Raw genomic sequence first — 17,923 nt, 5'->3', positions numbered from 1 at the left:
CTTGCACTTTGACTTGTTGAACTTCATGAGGTTCTCATGGGCCCACTCCTCAAGTCCTTTCCTTCTGTTGTGTCAACTGCACTGCTCAGCTTCATGTTATCTGCAAAGTTACTGAGGGTGCACTTGATCACTGATGTTAAAGAGCACCAGACTCAAGACAGAGCCTTGAGGGGCATCACTCATCATCAGCCTCCCCTGGAGATAAACCCATGGACCACAACTCTCTGTCTGCATCCATCCAGCCAATTACTCATCTGCCATGTGAGGCAGAGGTATTGGAGGGGCCTCAGCTGGGGCTCATCCTCTCTTCCCTACTGCAATCAGAATCAGACAATGATTGGGCTTTGCCAGGCGCAAGCACCACTCCCTGTAACCTCGGACTCTGGCAGCAGGTAAATGTGTCTCTGAACACAGCTCTGGGAACTTCTCAGCTGTACAAAACCACACCAGGGTTTAGAGGAAAGGAAGAGCTACACACCTGCACTCCAGAAATACCCAACAGCACCAATGGGTGCCACCAAACACTCCAGGAGCATTCAGGCACAATGTGAACTCTTCTACTGGAGGAAGCTTTGGAAAAGTTATTTGCATTCCATATGCAGTATTTGTCCTGCACTACCTTCCTCTGGAGATACAGGATCTACCTTGAGAGTATTCACTGGGAGAATTACCAAGAAACAACTACTCTGCAGTTCTTTGCTTTCTGCTATTCCACAGTGTAGACAAGTTCCTAAGACAAAACTCTTGGTTACAACAGACAAGTGTCACACCCAGCTTCAATTTAATCTGCTTAATCTGCCTGCTTCTCACCAAACACATCCTCACTCTTGCCTCACCATTTTACCTAAAATGTTGCCTTCAGCATCACGTTAAGCCACACAACACCACTGTCATCCATGCCACCTGCTCTCTTGAGAATCTCCATGGAAAGCAGAATCCTGGCAGATGGAAAATGTGAAGTTCAGTGTTTTCCCACATTTTGTGGATGTGCTGGGCTGCTCCACACACTGTGTCTGCTGGGCAGTGGTACTGCTGTGATGGCTGCAGCCAAAGCCACTCACATGCATGTAGGCGAATGCCTGAAATTCAATCCACACCATGAAATCTTTTCTCAAAACATGCCTTATCAAACTGAGCTGTTAAAACATTTATAATTGAGGCAGCACAGCCTCATACACCTGTCTTTGCTATCTGTTATAGCCTCTCACAGGAACCATGTCATGGCTATCAATATGCCTCCTGCCCTCTTTCCCCAAATAGAAGTTGTACCACTTAGGTCTTCAATTTACACATTTATAACCCAAACTCCACTTGAAAAGTGGCACTATAACTTGCCCCAGAAGATTCAGGCAGTCTGCTAGGCTCTCAGCTTGATTTGAAAATCTGCCCTGTTAACTGAACAAAATGTGACAGCCAAAAAAAAATGCAGTGCCAGAGAAGTTGATCACTACTATAATACCAGAAAGAACAGCAGTAACAAGCATAAATAAGCATAAACTCTCAAACTACTTTAAAGATTAAGTGCAACCATCTTTATTTATTTAGACCAATGGTGAAGTCACTCTGAACAAACAGCAGAGAGTTCTGGAAGCATTTCAGTATACAAGTTCAGAGAAGAATATGGAGGTATCAATGAGATTGAAAAATAAGACCTAAACGTTTCAAAGTTGTATTAGTTAGGTAAACTGATTAACAAAATAATGTACTGTGCATCCTCTATGTCCAGTTCTTCAAAAATTGTAGTATTAGTATTTTGCATAGAATTTTAAAGTTTGATTGCCATTTCAAGGGGATTTAACTGAATTTAGAGACTTACAAATGGCAAGACACTGTGCATGTAATGGTCACTACTCTTTCTCTAACTGCAATTTCATCTTGATGTAAAGAATAACGTAAAGCAGCTTGCAGTTGCGATTCTGAAACTGTCTATTTAAATAAACATCAAATTAAAAATGTCATATATTGTAACTATGCATTTAAATTTAAAGCACCATCAAAATACCACTTATTTACTTATTAAGAGAACCCAAATAAAAACTTATTAGCCTATACGACTGAAAAGAGATTTTCAAATACAAATCTTTCTCGAGCTGTTTGGCTGACATTTGAAAGTAATCATACTTGCAATTGCTAATCAGTTCATTGTTGTAACATGCTTTACAGAACAGCACAAAGCCAAGCACTGAAAACTCACCTCAATTAAGTTGGCCTCTGTATCTGTAATTGAACTCCTTTACAGAACGGTTGTTATGTGTTTTCTACTCTGCCACTTTTCACCCCTGTAGGTCCCACTGTGTGGGCAGGAATCCACGACACACAATGGATTTATTTGATGTGAATGACAGTTTCGCTTAGAAGGGGGTGTTTTCCATTAGCCTGCAAGTGCTCCATGACCAATTCAAGGGAAGAGGAATAATGGCCCTGACATGAGAAAGGAGGCAAGGGAATTTTGTTCTGTTCCAGATTTTGTCTCAGAGCTTGAAATTTCTGTACTCCCAGTTTTCCAGGGACTTGACTTGAAGTTCTGGAGTCACTCACATAATCTCAGAAATGTTAGTTGGAAGAACCATCAGGAAGTCATCCAGGTCCAGCCTATGGAAGGATTATCAACATCAGACAAGGTCAGTGGTTTTGTTGGAGAGCCTTGAAGTCATCAAAGGACAGACATTCCACCACTGCTCTATTCTAGTGTTGCACTGTCTGCCTGGTAATGTCCAATTTGAACTTCCCAAGCTGAAACTTGTAACCTTTTCCCTGCACCCTCTCCAGTTTCTGAGAATTCTTATTAAACAAAGCTGGAAACAGTGTTGCCCAGGTGTCCATAGCAGTACCAAGGAAAGGGAGATAATCTTCCATGTACCTGCTGGTCACAGATATATCCCAGTCTGTCATACACATGATGAGAACACATTGTTGGCTCACATTTGGGTCCTCTATAAACCCCAGTTCCTTTTCAAAAGTGCGCTGCTCAGTCAGGATTTTCAGCCTGTACTAATTAAACAATAAAGGAATAGTATATTCCAACAGTGCTCTCCCTTCATCCATGTGGACAAACACTTTATCACAGAGGGCAATCACATTCATTAAACATGATTTGCCAGTGGCAAATCCATGCTGACTGTTCCTCCTTCATGTTTTGAAATGGATTCTAAAAAGTCATACTCCGTGTTTTTTCCACGGTTTGAGATAAAGGTGATCCCCAGACTATTCTTTTTGTTCTCCTCAAAACCAGATAAACTTTTAGCCTTTTTTTTAGTTCTCAGTCACCTCCCTAAAACACCAGTGTGATAGATGCCTCACAACTGTATCAATCAGCTTTTCTTGCAGTACCCTTGCGTATATTCCATCCAGCGTCATGGATCCAAATACATATATATGTACATGTGCTCCAAATAGTCCTTATCCTGTTGATGCCCATGGCTACTTCTCCCTGTTCTTCTAAAAACACGCTGAAATGTACAGGAGTCCAGGAGCAGGATTTGACTGATAAAACTATAGCACAACAGATGTTGAGTTCTTCAGTCTTTTCCCTTTTATCCATCACTAGGTTGTCTTCCCCATGCATTAATGGGCTTCCATTCTCCTCAACTGCTTTCTCCTTTTAGGATACATATGCCTGTAGAATCCCCTGCTGTGACCCTTTATATCCCAAGTTACCTCCTGCTGGTCTTTGATCTTCCTCATTTTATCTCCAAATGCAGCTTTTCATATTCCTTTGTTGTTCTGGTTTCCACTCTGGTTTATTCTTGTGCTTCAGGAGACTTCCTGTTTACCCAATGTTTACCCAAGTGAGCGGTTTTGCCATAATTTCCAGTCTTCCTGTACAGCAGCGTGATTTGTTCCCAAGTTCCCAGCAAGCTGATTGCTTTTTGTTTGGTGTTTTTTTTTGGTTTGGGTTATGTGGTGGTATTTTTCATTGGTTTTTGTTTTGTTTCGGTTTGTTTGTTTGTTTTTAAATTCATGCATACCTTTCTGCTCTGAAATGGATTCACAAAAGATTGAAAATCCACTGAACGTGTGATTGCCATGGATACCTTGATGCTGCTGTCAGGAGGATGATCAAAGCCTAGGCAGGGATGGTTAACAACCAAACTTAAACCTGAAAGTATGCCACTACATTTGAGAATAACAACCTAAATGTACGGTCCAGGCCCACAGGAGGCTGATACCAAATGAAACAGTCTGTGCTGCTGGCTGAACATGCTGATGTCAACCTGCTGCAGGGCACATGTACCCAGTACTACAAGCTACCTTCCACTTATACCACCAGCATCATTCCTATTTCCTACCTGGGTATAAAGGACTGGCAGGAGCAGTACTGCTTTGAGTGAGACAGTAGCAGGAGTTGTGCTGAGGCCACTAAATTCATTTCACACTAACTATGAAAAAAGCAGAGCAAACTCCAAACTGGCATCTGATGGAAACCATTCTGCTTCTCACTGCAGATTTTGAGCATGAACAAATACTTATTATTGATTAAATAGATTAATAATTTGTTTCTTACTGTATACATGAACTTGAAAAAATGAACAGCACAAGGACAGACCTCCAACAGAGAGAGTAAATGTGAGATGATTAAACAGGAAAGGAATGAATAAGCTTAGATGCCTGCCGAGAGTCCCACTCCCAATACTGCTGCATGTCTGCAACTGAAAACTCCAGGTATTCAGACATCACTGTAAACATGATCAATCTCCTTTCTTTCCCTATCTAAGAATAAGAAATAAGGAAAGAAAGAATGAAATTATATTATTAGTACTATTAGAAATCAAGAAGAAAACTGGTGGATAGTTCACTGTTATCCTTTATAACACATTCCTGCACTTGATTTAAGAATGGGAGCTATTAGGCTAGTTTAGGAACAATGAAAATCAGTTACTTTTATTGTATGGCAGCTACTTCAGAAGTTTTTGATAGATGAAGGTCACTACATGGTAGTTACCACAGTATCAAATAAACTCCAGTTCCTGCATATTTATTTTTATCTATTACATCTGATACAAGCTGTGGTTTGCATTAGAATCCCTCAAACTGCACTAACTGGAAAATACCTGAAGTACCCTCATACAAAGTAAAATATATTTACTTTGCTAAAGCATTATCAGTTGAAGCTCTCACATATTTGTAGGGGAGGAAATTAAAATAGTATCTAAGGATTACGATATTTTCACTTTGTAAACTCTAATCTTCTTAGTTTATAGTATAATTTCCTATAATGATCTACCCAAACCCTTGAATAATGGCTGACTACATAACACATCCACTAGCAATAAAACATAATGATAGGGTTCATGCTATGAAAAACTAGCATTTGTTTACATAAATTAGCCCCGATTTAGTAATTACACTGTATGTCTGCCACAAGGTCAGGCAAAATGTAACCCTGGCAGAAGCGATACTGCAAGCATTGTAATCTAGACAGAGATATGTTGGAGAATTATGGGGAATAATTAATCAGTTAATGCTTCCCATGTGTTTCATGATATGTGGAACCACAATTCTAGAATAAAATGTTTGTGCTAATGCAATCACTTCCTTAAAAGAAATTCTACCAACTGCTACTATTCAGGCCAAAGAGTACCAAAAAAAGAAAAATATATAAATACATAAAAGCCCCCTAGAGATGCACATGTCTTTCTGTTTTATTAGCAAGTAATTATTTGTTTTCATTGGAGATAAAAACACTAGCAAAGTGCTTAAAGTACCTACATATTCAGGGGGAAAAACAGTAAAACAAACTGATTGTTTACAGATAATCTTTGTATACACAAATGTGACATACGTACAGCACTAGTATGCCTCTAAACAACAAGTACTTAATTCAGGTGTCTAGTTAATCAAGACACCTAAAACAAGTAATAAATTGCTTTTCAAATCAAAGAAAGATGATTTTTTTCCCTGAACTCTCTCAAGGTGGAAATCCTGCCTCTGTTTAACTTCAGGTGCTACAGTTTCTTTGATTAAAGCCCAAACAAAATAATACTCAATAAAAAAAAATCTTGGAAATCTGTGATTAATTCAGTGCCCAAGGACTCTTTTAGCTGACTCTTCTATAACCTAGTTAAAGGCAAAAACAAAACTACCAGTCCTCTAAAAGGTAAAGAAAACAAAAAAAGCAAACACACTGTTCTTCTAAAAACAATTAAAAATTCCCATGTCATTTCTGTAAATGGTATAAAATTTCAGTTCAGAAAATTGCATAATTCATGTGAATTTCCCCCCTCCCTGTTTCAGTGCTGGTGATTCCAGTGGCAGCCATACTCCTGTTGATTTTGCTGGTGGATCCTATGCCTTATGTGTGGACCAGGTGCCAGGGAAGTGACAGGGAAGGGTGACACGATTCCACCTAAGAGTGGGCTAAGCAGGAGTACACTGTTTTCAAAACACATTGATATCCAGCACAGAAGACATCACCCTAGTTACATCACTGTCCTTGATGTTAAATTAATAAAGCTGTACTCTCCTTTTTGAACTTGTCTCAGTTGATTCTTCTCTTGAATTTGTCCCAGTTGATCTTTCTCTTGTGCACAGCAAATACCCCCGTACAGACTCACAAATGTTTGTTCCTGGTCATGCTGTCGGTGAATGCAAACAGAGCCAGTACTCTGCTTTGCTTCCTCTATCACATAAGCTATAAAAAGGATGACCTCCCACTGTGTTTGTTAACTAAAAATGAGATCTCCCTTATTTCTGTGGGTTTATGAAACTTAACTACTTCTGAGGTCACAAGCTGTGCCCAAGGCCAGGCAGCTTTAGATCTCTCTCCTCATTGACTGCAAGTGCCCACCTGTGCAACCAGACAGCGAGCACAGGCAGCTGACTCTAACAACTAAAGTAACTACCAAAAGCACAAACAATATTGTGCATTTTCTCATATTTGCACTGATTAGAAGACACTCCTTCTTAACACAAAGTCTGGTAACCAAACACAGCAAGTATCAAAATCAATCAAAGTCAATCAATTTGACTAGTTGACTAAAAACCTTCCTCAGCACAAATCAATTATATAAAATGAACACAGGGAATGAAATAAATTTTTTTGGTAAATAAATATTTTTATTGTCTATTCTACTGGGTATTTTTACTGCATTAGTGGATTAAAAAAACCGCTAAACTCGTGTTTGTATATGCACAATATGCACTGTGCCCTCTCGTGACTATCTCTTTTGAAACCCTTTCCAAATATTGTTCTTTTGTACACAGTAGATCTGATATAAAGAAGGATGAATGATAGCAGGGGGAGAGGAGGAGGTGTTTCACCATACTACTGTCCTTCAAGAGAAAACGCTGAAGCTGTAACCAACTAACTATAATAAATAACTACCTGACAAAAAGAAATGAGTTGTGAATGTAAAAAAGCTACACTAAGACAAATACTTCAGAAGTACTTTGTCACAGAAATTGTCTGCATGGAGTGTGCAATCCTAGCTAAAACTATTATAGAATTGTAAAATGGTGTGGGTTGGAAGGGGCCCTAAAGACCATCTGGCTGCAACCTCCCTGCCATGGGCAGGGATACCTTCCACTAGACCAGGTTGCTCAAAGCCCCATCCAGCCTGGCCTTGAACACTTCCAGGGATGGGGCATCCACAACTTCCCTGGACAACCAGTTCCAGTGCCTCACCACCCTTACAGTAAAGAATTTCCTTCTAACATCTAACGTAAACCTACTCTCTTTCAGTTTGAAGCCACTCCCCCGTGTCACTATATGCTTTTTTAAAAGGACATCTCTCAGGCAGATGTTAAACATTTTCATAGTACATGCTTATGCTGTTAAAATACTGGATTTTTTATTTTTTTACTGAATGTATTCTTTCTTTCTCAAGAAAACTTTCCCACCAGTAATAGTAACCTTGAAAGTACAGTATATGAAGCTAATTTAGGGAAGACAGTAGGAAAAAACCACCTGAAATCTACAAATCCCCTAATACCTCTGACTTTTGAAGATGGCAGTCTTCCACCCCGCTTTCCATATTAGACAGAAACTTAGCACAGACTTTGCTGGCAGAAGACATTAAAATCCTCTCCTTTTGTGCTGTTTTTGCCTTTCTGAGGTAGTGTTTGCAAGGCTGTGTGTTTATCAGTGAGCTGTAGCTGAAAATCAGCACCACCTTGCCCAAGTTCTAAATCCTTTCACTTCACTTGTGTGTTAGTTTGTATTATGACCACAGAAATACTCAAATTGTATAAAACCAATGAAATTGAATTGAATTAGTGAAAAGCATCACTTGCTTTTTACTTCAGTCTTTACAGAAGCTTCAATTTACCTTCAAATTAACAATCCACTTTATTAATCCTCTCAGAAAAGGCGGAATCCATTTTATTCCAAGTAGTAGTCTTCATTTGTCAATGTGCTCTTACTAGACTGCCCTCTCTGATCAACAAAAAATCTTACAAAGTGCTAAAACTCCTCTATGGAGATTTGCAGTGATGATGATAAGAATGCAATCTCAACACTCACTGGACAAAGTTTCACAAAATATGACCTTTGGAAATGATCTTCTGCTTTTCAGTCTTCAGCACAGACATTCTGAGTGGACTGCAAACTAAGCAGGCCTGGCAGTCTGCAGCCTGTTTTTATAACACCCCCCAGGAGCCATATTTTTTTTTATTTACTTACTTCATCAGGAGAGTTCTTGGGAAAATATTTCCCAAACAGATAAAAGTAGCAAAGTTTGTGAGTGTGATTAGTACAAACTGCAGCTCTTGGGGCTTCAGTGCTATACTTTTTGCTGGAGACCATTTCTCACCAGCTCTCAGTAGCTCACCGACTTGCAGACGTGTGGAATATCATCAAAGCCTTCTCTCAGGAAAAGATTTGAGCACTGGCTCAACTTGAGTTGCTGGCATTAATTACTCCTGTGCCTGAAGTCAAACAGTTCACATGCCCACAACATTCCGAAAGGAGGTGATAAAATGTTTGCTCTGTGATGCTGGCTGGCTTATCCAGAAGGCTGAAGCAAGCTCAGCATACTTCAATACATCTCTCTACCAAAAATCCTCAGACTGAGCAAAGAGACCAAGTGATCTTCCCATTCCTAGGTGAAGTTTCTTCAGACTTGAAGCCATTTATCATGAGACAAAGAGATAAAGTTGCAGAAGTACACCCTGCCTTTCCTTCACTCTGCAGAGCCATGTGTTTTCAAATGTTCCTTTTTCATACTGCCCAGTAACGCAAATAGTTTTAAGAAGAGAAAATCTAGTCAATATAGAAAGCACGCGATGAGCGCCAAAGAACCCCAAACTTACAGAGTATTATTTTATTCTCTCTGGTGAAATTGAGTGGGCATACAAACTCTGAATGACTGTGCTTCCATCTTTCTTGGGTAAATAAAACATCATCCTCTATCATCAATCATCATGACCATGAGTGGTGCCACAGAATTGTCACAATCAGCTTTTCTCTCATGCTGAGACAAATAGTATTTTCTGTGGAGCCAGACTACACAAGTTTTTCAAAGTACCCATTCAAGAAGGACTATTCAGGCTTTTTGATAGTCAGCAAAGCCACAACAGAGGTACACCTTGATTCCCACTCAGTGGGCCCAGACAGCTAAGACAAAATTTGCTTCATCTCTTTATATTCCTACATAGTGAATGCATGGATGTGCTCTAAAATACATGTGGTACCACACAGGCTTAGGGGGCTCTTCCCAAAAAGAAAACATCTGTGGCACTGTGATACTCATCTCTGCAGCTGGCCAGTGAGAAGGAGACAGGCTATTGTCAGCTGTGCTTAGAGTCAGCTCAATCAAGCCAGCAGGACACCAAGACTCAGATCATACTTTATTACAGTGTCTGCCAAGCTAACACTGCATAAATGAAAACTGTTCTGAAATGACAAAAACCCCAAACAACAAAGTTGAAGCCATTTCACAAAACAAACAATTTCACCTTCTTCAGAGCATTCACATCCACAAGGCTTAAACCTCTGGCAGAAGGAAATGTAAATTAACACTACCTAACCGTGCAAGTAAGAGTGGACATTTAATTTTCACATTAGGCACTAGTCAACAGCAGGCATTCAACCTAAAAGGAATTAAAATCATTAAAAGCTGGGAAAACAGTCAGTCATTCAAAATATACTTGAGATATTCAACACCCCCCACATTCAAAGCTAGTGTACATCATAAGCCATTCAGCCTTAGAAGCAACACTTTATAATTTTGTCATTGTTGCTGAGCCTAAGAGTATTACAAGATGCAAGAAAAGACATATTCATTCTTTTCATGTGTGTGTATAATTTCCAGAAACAAAAAATTAGTTAAATACAGGAAGAACACACCCCTGCCATAGCTATAAGTAAATACTTTCAACTGTATGACACCCAGTTAAGTTGCAGATCTTTTTTTCCTTAAAATACCCACGTACATTCATGTTAAAGAGACTAAAAGATGCTAATTGAAGAATAGGAACTAAATTTCAGCTAGGACCTCAGTTAGCAGACTCTCAACATATAGGTCAAGTATTTCTACTTGGTATCCAAACGTGAAGCCCCACTGACCCATGAGTGAGTTTCCTTGTTTGCCCGGGAACCACTTACACAGTATTTTGAAGTTGTATGTTGACAGATCCCTTTTTGGCTAACTCTGTGCAAAATCAATACATTGGGAGTTTGTTCTGCATTTGAAGGCAGATTTTTGCAGAGCAGCCCAGCGTCTCTTATCAGATAAAATGATGCAGGAAGGAGATATGCCACCAAAGCTCATATATTTTTAAGTACAGGAAAGTAAAAAGTGGCTGGAATTATGTTGTATTATTTTTCAGACCAAAAAAAAGCATACAAAGGGCTTTCCATAATATCAGTTTAAAAACAAAATTTCTGTTTAAGCTTTTCATCAGCTTGAGCCCAGAATGAACTTCCAGAGCCATACAGAATTTGTAGCATCAATTTGATATGTTGAAATAATGCTTTTACTGGGAATGCTGAAGAAGCATTAAAAGCACTACACTTCAGAGTGCCATTTGAATGCCACTGTTATAATTAATACAGTATGACCTTGTATAAACCTTATAAATTAGTTCATGAATATGCAAATTAGGAATAACTACACTGTGAAGAAAAAGTGGGGTGCTTAAATATCTGACACAACTACACATTTAATTCTGTTGGTACTTTTCCCTTGAGTATCTTCTGAATAAAAATATTACAGCAGTAATCAGAGGACACTGATCTATTCCTACTAAAATTTCTCTCTCCCCCTGAGTCTTAACATTAGATTTTTATTTCAGCTACATTTCTGAACAATTGCAGTGTTCAGAAAAGAACAATCCATTTACTATCTTGTGGAAATTCACCTTCAAAACTTTAGGCTTAACTGGGATGCAATCATATTGGCCTCTTAAATTGGTTTGTGACTTTTTTTCTAGACTTGAAACTACCTTCTTGAAAAGGTGAAATACGCATTTCCCTGCAGAATGGCTCTTATTTATTCCCTATGCTTTTTCCCATTTCGGTTTGTGGTTGGAAGATGAGGAACATGGCCATGAATATTTACACATGAGTTAGTGAAAGTTTTAGGCCTTTTTAACCATATGTCTTGCAGAGTTCATGACCATGAGAGAAGCCTTTCTGAAATTTGACAGTGGGGGCCTGAAATTTGACACTTAAACTCATTATCAACAACAAAACTACAAATTATTTTCAGAGCTGTTAAATCAGTGATAGTCTAGAAATACTCCAGAGCCTCTGAAAACCAGGATCTTTTGCTGACACACATTCAGAGGGCTGGAGACTCTCCTATTAGGGCAGGCTCAGAGAGTTCGGTCTGTTCAGCCTGAAGAGGAAAACGCTCTGGGGAGGCCTCATTGCAGCCTTGCAGTAATTAAAGGGGTCTTTATAAAAAATATGGCAATTGACTTTTTACATGGCCTGATAGCAAGAGGACAAGGGGGAATAATTTTAAAACAAGAAAGGGGAGATACAGGTTAGATGTTAGAAGGAAATTCTTTACTGTGAGGGCGGTGATGCTCTGGTACAGGCTGCCCCAAGAAAGGGTGGGCTCCCCACACCTGTAAATGTTCAAGGCCAGGTCAGATGGGGCTTTGAGCAACCTGATCTAGTGTCCATGGCAGGGCAGTTGGAACTAGACCAAACAACCCAAACCATTCTATGAATCTATGATTCATTGATTAAAATGCTTGCTATTAGGCAGATGCAATTTAGAGTTTACTTCTTTCTATATTATTTTAAAAGACAAGAAACAGAAGTTTGGGTTATTTTCCCTCTTGTGAACTATGTTCCTGTATAGTATTTGTGGAGCAAATACTATACTAGCAAACTTACTAAAGAATTTTTTTAAAAAATCATCCTATACAAGTAATACAGAACTTCTGAGTGAACATATTTAAAAGTAAGCAATATGCCATTCAGATTTAACCTGGAAAGACAAGATGTAGAAGTTGTGATCAAGATATCTTTATATTAAATTGTAAATTATCTGTTAGTTATTTGTACAGTACAAGTCAAGAACCCTTCTCAGTTTCTTCAAAATAGTGGAGAGTTGTCATTAGCCTCTTCATGCTCTCCACAGCTTGTAATTTCTGGGACCCAAAAATGAAATATTTTTAATTAGAATTTAAGTTTAATGGAAAGTCATTGAAATTCATAAAAAGTGGAGATTCAAGTTAAGCTTTTCCTTAGCTTCTTGACAAAGCTTTCCTCTACACTTGCTTCCAACTCCAGGTCCCAAAGAAATTCCTAAGCTGAGGAGAACTCTCAGGAGAGCGTGTCTTTGTTTCACAATGGACACACCAGTATCACCAGTATAACCCTGGACTTTAGGAGCTCTCTGATTTGATTCAACATTGTAGAGATGGCAAAATGATGCTGAATTTAATAATGCACATTTAGTAGTGCACCATTTAATAATGGTGGGTAACTTGGTAGCAATGTGTTTCACCACAATACATTCCCATAAAGAACCTGGATACTTGGCATCCAATCTGCTGGTCTGATGGTCCTTGGATGTTACGTATACCAGCTTTGTAATTTTAATAGCTCAAAACATATTACAAAGACAAGAACAGTGGTGATTAACGCAGGATAAGACTGGATTTGAGGACATTAAGAGGAGGAAAAATTGCAAGTTTGGATTTGGAAATGTTCCTCTCTACAAGTAGATAAACCTGTGTCAGTATCCCTCTACGTAGTTCTCTCTCCCATACCTCTTGCTGGAATTGCTTGTAGTAAAAGTCTCTCCCTTGAGTAGGCTGTCTGTGGAAATACACAATGCATTTGAGTTTTGTCCTAACTTTGCATTTTGACATGTTTCTTTCTGAGAGAAAACATGGACTTTCTGTTATCTGATGGACAAAATTGCAAGGGCAGAGCCTGAGAAGAGCTCCTGGGTTCTAGAAAAGTACTGAGATGGGTTGGTAAGTCCACAATCTCTATATCAACCACAGCATCAAGAGGAATGGACAAAACGTGACTGCTTTGTTAACAGGAGGAGAACTACAAAATCAGCAGCAATAGTCCTGGTCTTACTGTAAGAAGTCAGCTCCATTTATACTCAATAGCAGATATTCAGAGCCTGCACCACTCAGTAAAGACAGAAAGGTATTCTATAAAAAAGCTTCCATAATCAGCCTTTCTATATCTAAATGTATACAACATAAACACACCTACACAAATATATCTATCAGTTTAGTCTCAAACATGTTTCACATACATGTGTCTACATATATGTTTCTTTAGAAACTAAACAGATGATAAATAATACAGTCTGTGCCATTTATTTGATGCTGTTCCCCCATCTTATTTTGTCAGTATGCAGCAGAATGTTCTCTTGGAAACAGAGAACAGAAGTTCCTAAGAATAGGAGTCAATAGACTTTGGCTGCTTAGAAGAGAACTGGAGGAGAAATAAGATAGTGAGATAAATGCATTAGATGTAAATGTCTCTGAAATACATCACTCACCTGCAATAAAGACATTTGATATTCAGGCTTCACAGCTAACACAAACTGTTTTAACAAGGCAATTTGTTCCTCCCAAAAGTTGATCTATCCAGAAAATACTACTGGGTCAGTTATTCAATTCATGTTTTAAAAGCACTTTTCTCCCTTGCTCTTCTACTTTGAGAGCTGGCTACATATTTATTCAGTTGAAAAATAATTAAAGGTATTTTGTTAAAGGTTTTACAAGTAAGAAAGTATGAAGTATGAAAACTGGAAAGATGTGGGGCTTTCTAAACAAACAACTACTTAAATGATACTCCCATACAATTTGTAATCAACTAATGGGATGAAGATAAATATTTTACCAGGTCTTTGATTTTCACAACTGCCCCTGTACTTTCAGTGCATGATGAAAGATTAAACAGAACATGGAAGAAAGAAAAAGCATTTAATAATTTTGCATCTAAACCCACACTAGAATTTTAAAACAGTAAAGTCTTAAAATTCTTCTAAGTCCTCAGATGATATTCTATTAACTCAAATTCATTTTAAATTAATAGAAAAACAAGGTTCTAGATTGTACACGAGGAAAAAATTCTTGAAAAGTTTTTGTCTGTGATTTTTTTCAAATAAATCTCTGGACAGGGATTTATAGTTTTGTAATAAGTAAGGTTGAAGTTTCATGTTAAGACAGCATTATCCAATGTCTCTCCTGTTGATTTTTAAATTTCAGATTGGGGATTGCAAACCCCCTCCCATAAACAACTGGGATTACAAATTCAGTTTTTACCTGACTATCCCTAATAAGTTTAAGTGAATCAGAAACTATAAGTCAATGATACAGTATTTCCCTAACACAAGTAAAAGAGTCACAGCTGAAATACAGAAGGAAAAAAAAAGAAGTCAAACTTTACCAGAGCTTAATGAGGTAACGTACTAGTATCTCAGTGGGGAGGTAACTAAATTGGGTGATTACTCCAACATGTCACACTGAGGTCTGGCAATTTATGAAAGATGAATATTTAGATTAAACTTGTAAGTGATAGCTATAATGCTGTATTTAGATATTTGAATTATCTAAACAATTTTGAAGTGTTCAAGTTATGTAAAATTAATTAGTACAATATTATATTAAAACTACTTTTTTCAAATCAGGAAAGTATGGAAAACGCAGTTTATAAATAGCATCTTTAAGGAAAAGAGAAAATAATAGGAGAAGGTCTGATGCTGCTGTTTTTTATGTGATTTCAGCTGCATTACTGGGTGACTGGAGTTAGAGACTTAAGAATGTGGCTACGAAAGATAATGAATAAATGGACATGAGTACTAAAATTGTAGTTAATAACCAACTTTTTAATTGAAAAATCATAATAAATTCTCATCAAGAAAATGAGAAAAGCAAAGATCAGCAGAAAAAACAATAATTCATATACTGCCATGATAAAAACAAAAAACAAAGATCTGACTATTCCTGCATAATGGCCATTGCGATTATTAGCATAATCCCATATATGGGATGGATTATATTACCTCTCAGATATTATTTAAAGTTTTCAGCAGTGAACACACCAGACAACCAAAGTCACAGAACACTGAAAAAAAACCCAAACCCAAATCCTCCTGGCATAGTTGTTAGCATTAAACCTATGCAATACAACCTGATGTCTCTAAAATCTGCCAACATTAGATATTCAGAATCAAGTCAAGGATCTGGAACACCACTACTCTTCTTCTGATACTGAGCATTGTTACTGATAATCCCAATGCAAGTGAATTTTAACTGCATCCCTGTTGGGGTCCCTCCCCCCCTCCACGTGGTCCTGGGAAAGGGGCCCTGGGAGGGAGACACGGGGTTTCCCTGCTCAGCCTCATTCCCCATTGGTTGTTCTGTGTTCCCCTGCGCGGGCAAGGACCCTCGGGTCCCGTGATTGAGCAGCTCCTCAGCAGAGCCCCGGCCATGCAGCTGGGAAAATAAACATCTCTGAAACATCTAGAAAGAATTGGTCCATAGATATTTCTTTTCCATGGGCCTCATTGTCTGATACACGTGTTGCAGGATCCCCACTGTAACACATCCCCTCAAAATGAACTCTAGCAAAAGCAGAAAATGAAAACAGCAGAGGACAACAAAACCAGTCTTAGAAGAAATTCTCCCATGGAAGATGACAATGGACTTTCCATTTAGCAGATAAGCACAGCACAACCTCAGCCAGCAACCACATTACATCTTCTTGATTTACCTCCCTTGTCCAGTGAGATCTTTAAATGGAAATACAAGGCTTGTAACTAGACCCAAAAAGTGTGAAAAGCGTGAAAGCTGTTCAGTTTATCGAGGGTGGTGGGTATTTCAGGAATGCCAGCTAAAGCACTAGCTGAACAGAGCACACAAGATTCCAATCATCTTCACAAAATTTTCTAATCTTTTCATTCTGACACTTGCTGTTTCCTCCAGCCTACAGTCCCACTACATTACATGAACAGAATAAACCAGTTACCATCTCAGGGGTGAGCTTGCACTTTTCTCTCTTGCACAATTTCAAATTTGACATCATGCATAGAGAGAGATTTTCAACAGTGACTGGGGAAAAGTAAGCAAGAAAAGTTACCGCTGGTGTGAAGTAGAAGTTTCAACCCTCTCCAAATGTTCTTGCTCTGCCAAAGAGCATCCACACAGACTCAGTGGGATGAAACTATCTAAAGAAGATGGATGAAGGCCAAAAAAATATCTGAAGCCATTAGAGAGGATAGAAAGATGCATTTGGGAAATAGTGAGGGTTTGATATCAGAAAGATATTAAAAAGCCATACTGTGACTGAAGGGACTGGGTTTAGAAGGAAGACCAACCTGCTCAGGACAGCAGTTTGAGCTGCTGCTACAGCTACCTGGGAAGGATTCAAGAGTTATAATATGCACAGTCTTTTGCAGGCAGATATGAGCTTATTTTGCACGAGCTGACCAGAAGCCATTCTGCTATGACAGCATCCCATCAAGCGCTTGGTAGTAAGCCTTGCTGCAAAGCAGTGTGTATCAGATCAGGCAACGTACCATTCTCACGTGGCCCCCAGTCCTCAGGCTGACCCAGAATGCAGGCTACAGTAAGCTCACATCAGTTTGCAAATGCGCGTGCACATACACTCACAAGAAAAAAAAAGAAAGAATAAAGATTTCAAGACCAGTGTAGAATGAATCCATCAACTAAGAGGTAGGAAAAACTGAAGTTTGCAGAATCAGGGATGAGCATCAGTCCCTGAGAAGCAGTTGAGAAAAATTAACAGGAAGATGGAGCTTATGGTGAGGGGAGATCAACACCGGACATGCTCATTCAGAGAGGGGACACTGTGAAGCCCCAAATTTGTAACAGGTGCTTTTTTCAGAGGCAGCTCTTCAACTGAGACACACTGAATACTGGAAATGTGAGACTTTTAACGTAGTAAAAGTCTTCACATAACACCTTCTGTCACTTCCTGGTGACTATGGCAACATTTTTTTTGTAGTTATTTGAATGCAGTGCCACACAGTTATACCATAAACTCTTTTCAAAGTCAAAACAACACAGGTACAAACCCTGGCTTCACTCACATACCCCAAGACAGCTGGTATTCACATAATCACACCTGCATTGAAGTCCAATACTGCAACACTGCATTTAAGTCCATATTTGCAATATGGAAGTTATTACCTTCTATCTTTCATTCTCTTCTGATTGCCTATAAGCTGTCAATAATATTTATTGCTTTTTCCCTTAAACTTTTCAAATGTAACTTTGGAAAGGGAGACATTTCATTTAATGAAATAGCACAAAGAGAAAAAGGTGCTTGTTACAGACACATAAAAAATACTGCTATTTTACCTTGCCTCCTATCAATTTTCTTTTTTATTTATCTCTTTAATGCATATCTGCTTTGGATGCAGCTCACAACACAGATTGCATGACTGATACATACTATTCACTGTGTTATTTTCCATGATGTATGTAAAAATATTAACTAATCTGTTTTCATGTCTCTGGGATAGATTACGGA

The 17,923-nt window shown here is 38.6% G+C and overlaps 1 protein-coding gene across 11 annotated transcripts in view; it reads right to left on the bottom strand.

Annotated features, from left to right (window-relative positions):
- Positions 1 to 17,923, bottom strand: part of CTNND2 (catenin delta 2) — a 655,093-nt gene that overhangs the window by 108,476 nt on the left and 528,694 nt on the right. The gene's annotated exons all lie outside the window — the stretch shown is intronic.

The sequence above is a fragment of the Corvus cornix genome, chromosome 2 (genome assembly GCF_000738735.6).
Source record: "Corvus cornix cornix isolate S_Up_H32 chromosome 2, ASM73873v5, whole genome shotgun sequence".
Taxonomy (NCBI): Eukaryota; Metazoa; Chordata; class Aves; order Passeriformes; family Corvidae; genus Corvus; species Corvus cornix.
The sequence above is the reverse complement of the archived record's forward strand: the minus strand, read 5'-3'. Positions and strand labels throughout refer to the sequence as shown.